The sequence below is a fragment of the Prinia subflava genome, chromosome 2, assembly GCF_021018805.1.
Source record: "Prinia subflava isolate CZ2003 ecotype Zambia chromosome 2, Cam_Psub_1.2, whole genome shotgun sequence".
NCBI classification, from domain to species: Eukaryota; Metazoa; Chordata; class Aves; order Passeriformes; family Cisticolidae; genus Prinia; species Prinia subflava.
Window position 1 is genome coordinate 54,960,658 of NC_086248.1, and position 8,228 is coordinate 54,968,885.

Sequence of the window (8,228 nt, forward strand, 5' to 3'; positions counted from 1 at the left end):
CATTAATATCTTCACCATCTGGCTTTTAATCCATGCTTTTCATCAGTAGATCAAAAAGCACTTTACGAATGAGGTCAAAACTTGTAGAAAAAGGCAGAATAAGATATAATGGTTAGAACCTGAAGCTGAACAAGGATAAGCAAGAAATAAGAGACATTCCATTTGCTCTTTTATCAATTACAACAACAGGTAATTAACAAAACAAGGAATTCATCTGTAAACATTATATTCTCCATCACTTGTTAAAAAGAGAGGACCTTAAATATCTTACAGTTCAAAAAATTACAAAGTCCAAATAGTTTTTAGGTGAGGTTGTTTGCCTCTCAAAAACAGTAGGTGAAGAAAACAAGGTGAACATAAAAATATCTCTTTCCTCTCAAAGTCTTAAAATCTACTGCATTTCCCCTTGGTTCCAGCCTACCCACCTACCCAATTAGGGGAGCAAACCTTGTACAGTCTTTCTGGATGCTCGGACAGAACTGCTCACAATATGGTTGCAAACCTGAAGGTGTAGAGGACTATAAAATGACTAATCATCTTTTTTAAAATTTGATTAAGAGGATCAATGCATGCAAGGCAGTTTTGCCATAGGCTGGTGAACCAGACTGGAAAAACAGAATTACTTGAACATTTAAAAGGTTCTCGAATTCTCTGGCACATCTGCCCTCCCCAAACCATACATTTTCAACTTTACTAAGAAAGAAACCTTCCTGAGTTTCACTGCTCCACAGCTGCTCTTTGGAAAGAATGCTGTTGGTACAGCATCACCACAGCCACTTGCTGCTTGCCTCAGTGGTTTGCTCTGAAAACTCTCCAGAGTTGAGACCATGTGTGCCTGTGTGGAATGTACAACAGGGTCCTCACCCTGAGTGAGCATTTGAGATCTACTGTAAAATTAATAATATATCTAGGAAGAGGGTGCCTATTATTCAGAATAGCCTGTGCAGTGTTAGTAGATAACAGAACCCACACTGCTCAAAAGGCAGCAGCAGCCTCACATATTGAGCCCTGCCCAGCCCAACATATCCAAAGGTTTCAAAGCACTACATTGGTTCATTACACAATTTTAAACTTTGTTGTTGTGTAACTTTGTGAGTGAACTCCAGTATTACTGGGAGCACAGACCTGCACAAACAAACCAAAGTCCAAAAAGAGATAATGGCCTGAGCAAAGGGCAGAATGTCCATCCAGGGAAAAAGGAAGAAAGCGGGATAAATAAGGTCCAAACTTGGAGACCTTAAGGATCTGGCTTGGCACGGTTGCCAGAGATGAAAATGACTGTGGGTTACGTATTGTCAGTGTTTGTGAGGGAGCTGCCTGGTTATGTTCTCTTTGCTGGGATCTTTATGCCTGTGACTTTACTCCTGCTGCTGCTAATTGCCTACTTCAGGATCAAACTAAGAGAAGGTGAGTCAGGACTTGGGGACTGGGAAGACTGGGGAGGCAGACAAACCGCTTCGTTCAACAAACAACTTAGGCTTGTACCATTAACTAAACTGAAGACAACTATGATCAGAAAGAATTTTATGAAGTTGTACTGTATTTTAGACCATTTGCTGTTTGAAAAACACTACAGGTATTTGTTTAGAACTTGGATTTGTTTAGAATCCCTCACTTAAAATGCCGTGGTTTTATAGATTATACTATAGGAGATTTTACTATTTACTTTACATTATAGAAGAGGGAACCAGAATGAAAAAAAAGGGCAGTTAAAGTACAGATAATTTTCTTCTGTGCTTACACTGTCCAAGTCTTCAGTGAGACAGGTAGCAGCAGGTACACCCTGTAAGTAATTGGGCTTTGAGGATGTGTCTGTTCTTTTAAAAGTATGTATTTGCTTTTACTTCGTATCTAAGTGCTCATTTGCCATGTTGCCTTTTCTATATCAAAATCACCTTAAAATCACTGCAAAAATTTATCTTCTGAGTACAACCAAAACAGACGCCCACCCCAATGCAAATGTGCAGTGAGTGTATTGAGAATCAAGGCTGCTCACAGAACCCAACTGGGCTACACTTGTAGCAGACAGGGAGTTTCTTTCAGACGGGAAAAGCCTGTACCTGGGATCATCCAATCTTGATGGGATGACCTTCATGCCCTCCAGATTTAGGTCCCAGCTGCAGTTTCACACATGCTCTTGTTTTAGGGTTCCAGCTGCCAAAGCCAGTCTTGGGGCACATTCGGATCAGAGGCCTCAACCATTCTTTCCTTCAGCTCTTTGAAAGCACACTCTCGCTGACACTGGGCTAAGCTTGATCCTCAGATCATCTGTCTTTTGAACATTTTCTCCATATGGAGTGTCAGGAGAGCTAAGAGGACAGCCCAGGTTTTCTCTGTAAACTGCAGCTTCTTCTTGATATAGCTTGGTGAGAACCCTGCCTGCGACGATGTTTCCCAAATCTCCCACTAGGTTTCAGCTCTAGCAGAGGCTGAGCTGGGACAGACAGGCCAGTCCTGTCCACAGGGCTCTGCAGATCAGCTGAGGCCTCGCACCGAGCTGGCCTGGGGTGCATCAGTCCAACAGGAGAAGGATTTACCCACCAGTGCAAGGCTAGGAAAGAAATCTCATTTAGATGCCAGGCCAAACACTCTAATCTGTGCACCCAGAGTTTGCTCTATCCTGAAAATTGGCCACTTAATGTAAGATGCACTTAACATATGCATCCAGAAATGTAAAATAAACTAACTTCCTATTTTGTGTAACATTTACAGGCATTTAGATCTGAGGCTTTAACAGAGGAAAGGTACTTGTTTGCATATGAGCACACAGTTAAAGTTACCTTCAGGCTGCTAAAACTTGAACATTTCCTGTTCAAGATGTGCTTTCAGATGCTGACTTAATCTGCAAGGGAAGCCTGCTCCACATGCCTGACCCAGTCCTGCCTTGGGTTATAGATTATTCTTAGAGCAAGGTGCAGATGGCTTTTCACACGCTAATAAAACAACAAAAAACAGTGCAATGCCAAAACATTGTGCAATTCAGTATCTGTGATGAAATAGGAAGGCTAAGTAGGAAGAGAGTAGTTTTCTTTCTTGTAAGTGGTTGAAATGAAAGCTAGTGACATTATTGCAATTGACTTCAGATAAAAGCAGAGATTTTCCCTTTCAGTAAATTATCAGCTCTGTGCTCATATGTGTAAGTCAGACATTAGTTATTATGAAATAATACTAAGCTGCTACTGAACTCCCTGTTACCTCTGGTGATGCTCTCACTTTTCTATTCCAGCTAGGATGAATTAAGCCAGGAAAAGCAGGTGGGCTACTGATCCCATCAGTTCAGGTATTTTGCTGGGGCTCAGACAATACTTTCATTAGGCCAGATGGACCCATCTGAAAAAACCCCACAGACATTTTGATTTGTGATGAGTGATCAACACAGACTGTCCTGCCTTTTTTCACAGCACTCATCTCCTCCTTAGATACACTTTCTGCAGGTCTGTAAATCTACAGCACCAGATGTCAAATTCTGCTTCTCTTAAAACACAGAAATTTTAGCTTTGGCTTTGTAATGAGTTTAAGCAAGCAATGGTTTTGTAAATTTTCTGAGATTAGTCATCAAGGGTAGAAGAGAGAGGGGAATGAGGTAGTTGGCAGACTAATTTGCCAAAGGAATATTGCTGCTGTTCTTCTCTCTTTCACAACCGAGAAGGATGCTTGAAGGAGATCATCTGGCTTTTTAATGCCTCAGGAAAGGAGACAGTTTGCAGAATACAGGTGCTCTGGCTGGGATTCTCAAGAGGATGTGAGACGAATTCCTGTCTATTCAATACTTTGGGCATTGCATTCCCTCTGTCTCCAAGATCTTCTTTTTCTTGAGCTGATACTGTCAGAGACCAACCTACTGTTTTGGCCTCCAGCCAACTTACACAAAACTTCCTCAGCAGATCTCCCTTGTACAAGCGGGTGGGGCCAGCTTTGGCTTAAACCATCAGGTGAGAGAAACAGCCACAGATAAGCCTGAGAGCAGACTCCTTCAATTGCTATCTCTCCTACAGAACAACAGAAATTCTGCTGGTTTCAGCTACCTGTTTCCCTAGATCTCTTTTTTGGGGGGAAAAAAAAAAAATATATATATATATATATATATAAGGAGAGAGTGTTTTATTACTAAAATCAAGGCTGCCTTGCTTCATTGTTAAATAAACATTACATTTTTCTCTGTGCACCAAGAGAGAGGCTCTGCATAATTATATCAATATAAAAATACCTTATAAATAAAATGAAATCATCTAACAAAACAGGGTGTTTTAAATTATTGTTTTAAATTTGTTTTTATTTTCTCTGTTTCTCCATCCTTCTTCAAACAATCTCCAAGCCTCCAACAGCAGGTCATGTTTTGAAAATGTCCAGTTCTGTGGGCAGCAAGCCTTTTTCTGGTCTGTCTGTACCACAGGCAGCATTGGGAGGATCAAGCCAGCTCGAGGTTCTCACAGCACAGCCATAGTTCTGTAAAGCAGAACACGAATTGCCAGTATAAACTAACTATACTCTCTGCTGTTATTTAGGGACTTTATTCTGATTGAAAGTTGTGGAGGCAAATGAAAATGGAGCATTTCTGCTGATGTCAGCAGTTCATGCTAGTGCTTCACCAGGCATAGTAACAGCCCCAGACTCACACTCAGATGACTTTTCTCTAGGATCACAGGCCAACTAATACCAGTGTGCTCTTTAGACACTTCCACCTTAGCAAGATTAGTTCTTATAAATATATGCCAGATCCTTTTCTTTATAAAAACTCACCATAAGAAATCAGCATATCTTATGAAATTTTCATGTTGTTTGGATTATTTTTCAGTTGAGGAGGAAATAGTCATGGCACAAGACTCCAGGAATGCCTTCCTTGATCACCATGGCCAGCGGAAGAAACCCAGGAGATTCGGACAAAAAGAGAACAGATACAAGAACTCAAGAACATTTCGGGGAGCTCCACGTCTCAGGAAGCAAGCTTAAACCCCACACTCAGCGCTGCAGGTTCAACAATAAATACCACTGTAAATAAATACTGGCTGCAAATAAATGCCACACAGGAAAACAAAACTGGGAGGAGAAGCCAGCGCTGTGCCATCCTAATGAAACAGCTGCTGCCATCCAGAGTTCCTGCAAGCGCCGAGCAGACTTTTGTGCAGCTCTGCAGAGACCAGAGGCCTCCTGCAATGAGCTGCGTTGGTTCCCTTGCCTGACACAGGATTTGGGGGGAAGGACACCGCCCTGCTCACCTGCCCCTCCCTGGCCTACCAAGGAGAAAATGACGTAACGAGCTCCTGGGAGAGCTGAGCTGGCACACACAAGGCAGGCACCTCATGAAATTGAGATGCATGCACAAGAAGTTGATATCGAGCACTGACATCTGGGAAACTGGAAAGGGTTTTGAAGGGGAACTGACATTTATTAGCTTGTACACTTTGGGAAAGACTGTGGGTTTTGTGAAGTACGCTTTCCACAGAATTGGGAAGCAAACTGTAACAGCAGCAGGAAACAAAAGGATTTCTCTCTGCTGGCCGAAAATGCCAAATTTTGAAACCATGGGAAGATTCAGTCAGTATTTTGTAACACAGGTATTATTCTCTCTTAAGGAAAAATGGATGACTTTTTCAAATAAAAAACTGCATAAGCATGGAGTTATCTTTTTTGTGTGTCAATTGACACACATTTTTTTTTAGAAAATCTTCCTCCCTCCTCCCCTATAGCTGTAGATGCACTGCTTTTAGTGCATCTCAGATTGCCTGTGGCAGATGGCCCACAAAAATGCAACTCAAACTGTTTGGAAGTACTACTGGCTTTTAGATTCTCTGATTCTGACTCTCAAGTTTAAACCCAAATTGGCAAGGAATGAGAAATGACTATCATTACTGTCCTCAGTGTTTACTGTCCCTATCTGCAAATAATTGCTGTCTGCAATTACCTTTCATGAAAGCTCTTTGTCATTACCCATCCTGCAAGAAGAGAGTGGATAACGCCTTGTGTGTGGTTTGCACAGTTTCAGTTCTCAAACTTCTAAGAACTCCTTGGAATCATTTTATAGAAATTCTAATGAGAAATACTAATAATGCTAATTACTACTACTAGTAATACATGACCACAGGTTTAAAAAAACCCACTGTAATTCACCAAAGTCTGTGGAGAAAAGAAGAATTTAAACAGCAAGTTCCCTTACACTCTCTACTATTTTAATACAACTCAAATTTAAAAAGACATAATTCATCACACTGGTTTACATCTGTGCATATAACATAGAATACATTGCAAAGGTGAAGAGATGATTGCAATTGCAAACACAATCTTTTGCAGGGAAGTTGAGTCAGCTGCTGCAAAGAATTTACTTTCTACATTTAAGAAGGATGCCTTCTTAAAGCAGTGATCTGGGATATCAGGTGCTAAAGGAATTCTAACATACAGAATCCCAAACACTCACTCTTTCACTGCCCAAGAAAAGATTGGCCAGGATCACATGTAAAAATACAGAATGAAAACTGATTTTTTTAATTCCACACTGTGTCTGAGAATGGGGAGATTTGAAATATCAAGAAGTGGTAACACTCTTATACAACACTTCACTGTAAAATGGTGGTTCTGGATAGCAAAAATACTATACATACACTGTGTGCCTTTGACAGAACTGCTTATTGAGCTGTAGCTGCTCACATGTAGGAGGATCTGACATTCACGGCTTAGTAACATGCAAGGAAAATTCTCAGACCTTGTTGTTTTCAGTTCCATCACTGAATAGTGTCAAGAAATGTGTTTTCATGCTACCAGCATGAAGCACACCATCATGTCCCATATAATTCCTTCAAAAGGGAAAATATACATTTAAATAACACTGTAAAACATCTTTGTCTAGATAAATTGTTATCTAAATATATATGAAGAGAGTAATTGCAAGGAAATAACTTATCTTCAATTACTGCACTCACTGAAGAGTCCTCTCTCTTCCTGTCTCCAGCAATAATGTGAAGTTAAGACTGTACTCCACCTACAACCATTAAGCATGCTTCAAACCTTCCTGCCTGTGGCTGCTTTCCCTTTGCTTCACAGAATTTAAAGTCTCAACATTTAAGTTGGAAAGGGACGGAGGGAGATGGTAAAGTGATAAAGGATTGCAAAACCCCTTTTGGCTGTGGAATGGCAAAAGAGAGTGATTGACAGGTGTCTATTCCAGTGTCTGCAGTGATGCTGTGCAAGGATGCTAGAGCAGGGTCAGGTTCAAAAGACACAAAAAGTGCTTTTGGTTCTTTTTTCCTTAAGTCACACAGAAAGGTTAAAATGCCTGCCAGAGGAAATTTTTTAAAAGCAGTTAGTCAAAAATCCAGAGGCAGAGAAATACCAATAGACTGACAGACCAGTAAGTCTTCGAAAATCGCTCAAGGGTGGAAGAATATTTGGGAAAGTACTACTTTCTAATATAGTAATCATAGTTACATACACCCCAAGGCAAGTAGCCTCAGAGACAGATCTGGGAGAGTTAGTCACTTAGCCTGGCCCAGCAGAGACATTCATACAGGCTTAGTTCCAAAAACTCCAGTAGAATTTGCCTCAAACCGAAGTATTTTAACACTACAGGGATTATCACAGGATTTCTAATGCTTGTAATTTGTATTAATATTACTACTCTTTTTTTCAAGTGTAATATGAAAGCCCCAAACAACAGAGCAGCCTGAAAATCAGAAGTTTCAAACCTTCCAGAGGTGTAGTCAGCATTTCATTCCATCTGTTTGATGTCTTCTGTGGCCCAATTAAAAGTTGCTATTCAGCTTGACTGTCAAATAGAAGAATACTTCAAGAAACACTTTGTGCTACAGTTGCTCATTGCTTTGAGCAATGAATCTTTTGTTTAAAGTTTTTCATTGGAGTTGCATGCCTGCCCTTTAGAAAAGTTTTATCTGGGAAATAATCTGTAGAACAAGTCCAACATTTATTATGAACCCTGAGGTTATCATTATTAAAAAGGAAGATGTATTGTGGTTTTTTGTAAGACCCACATGATTCACCTAAGTATTTAAGTAGAATTAATTACTGTTATTATATTTGAAATTGCCCATGTATTATAAAGCTGACTTGTGAAATGCCTTGAGAACAATTTCTTTTTTTGCATTTTGTAGTTTTTGCTGTAGATATATTATATATAAAAAGGTAACAATGAGGCTTCTGAATTGCACAATACTCCAGAATATTTGAATAACTACATACAACCTGAAATCTGTAAACCTTGACTATCTTTAGGACTGATC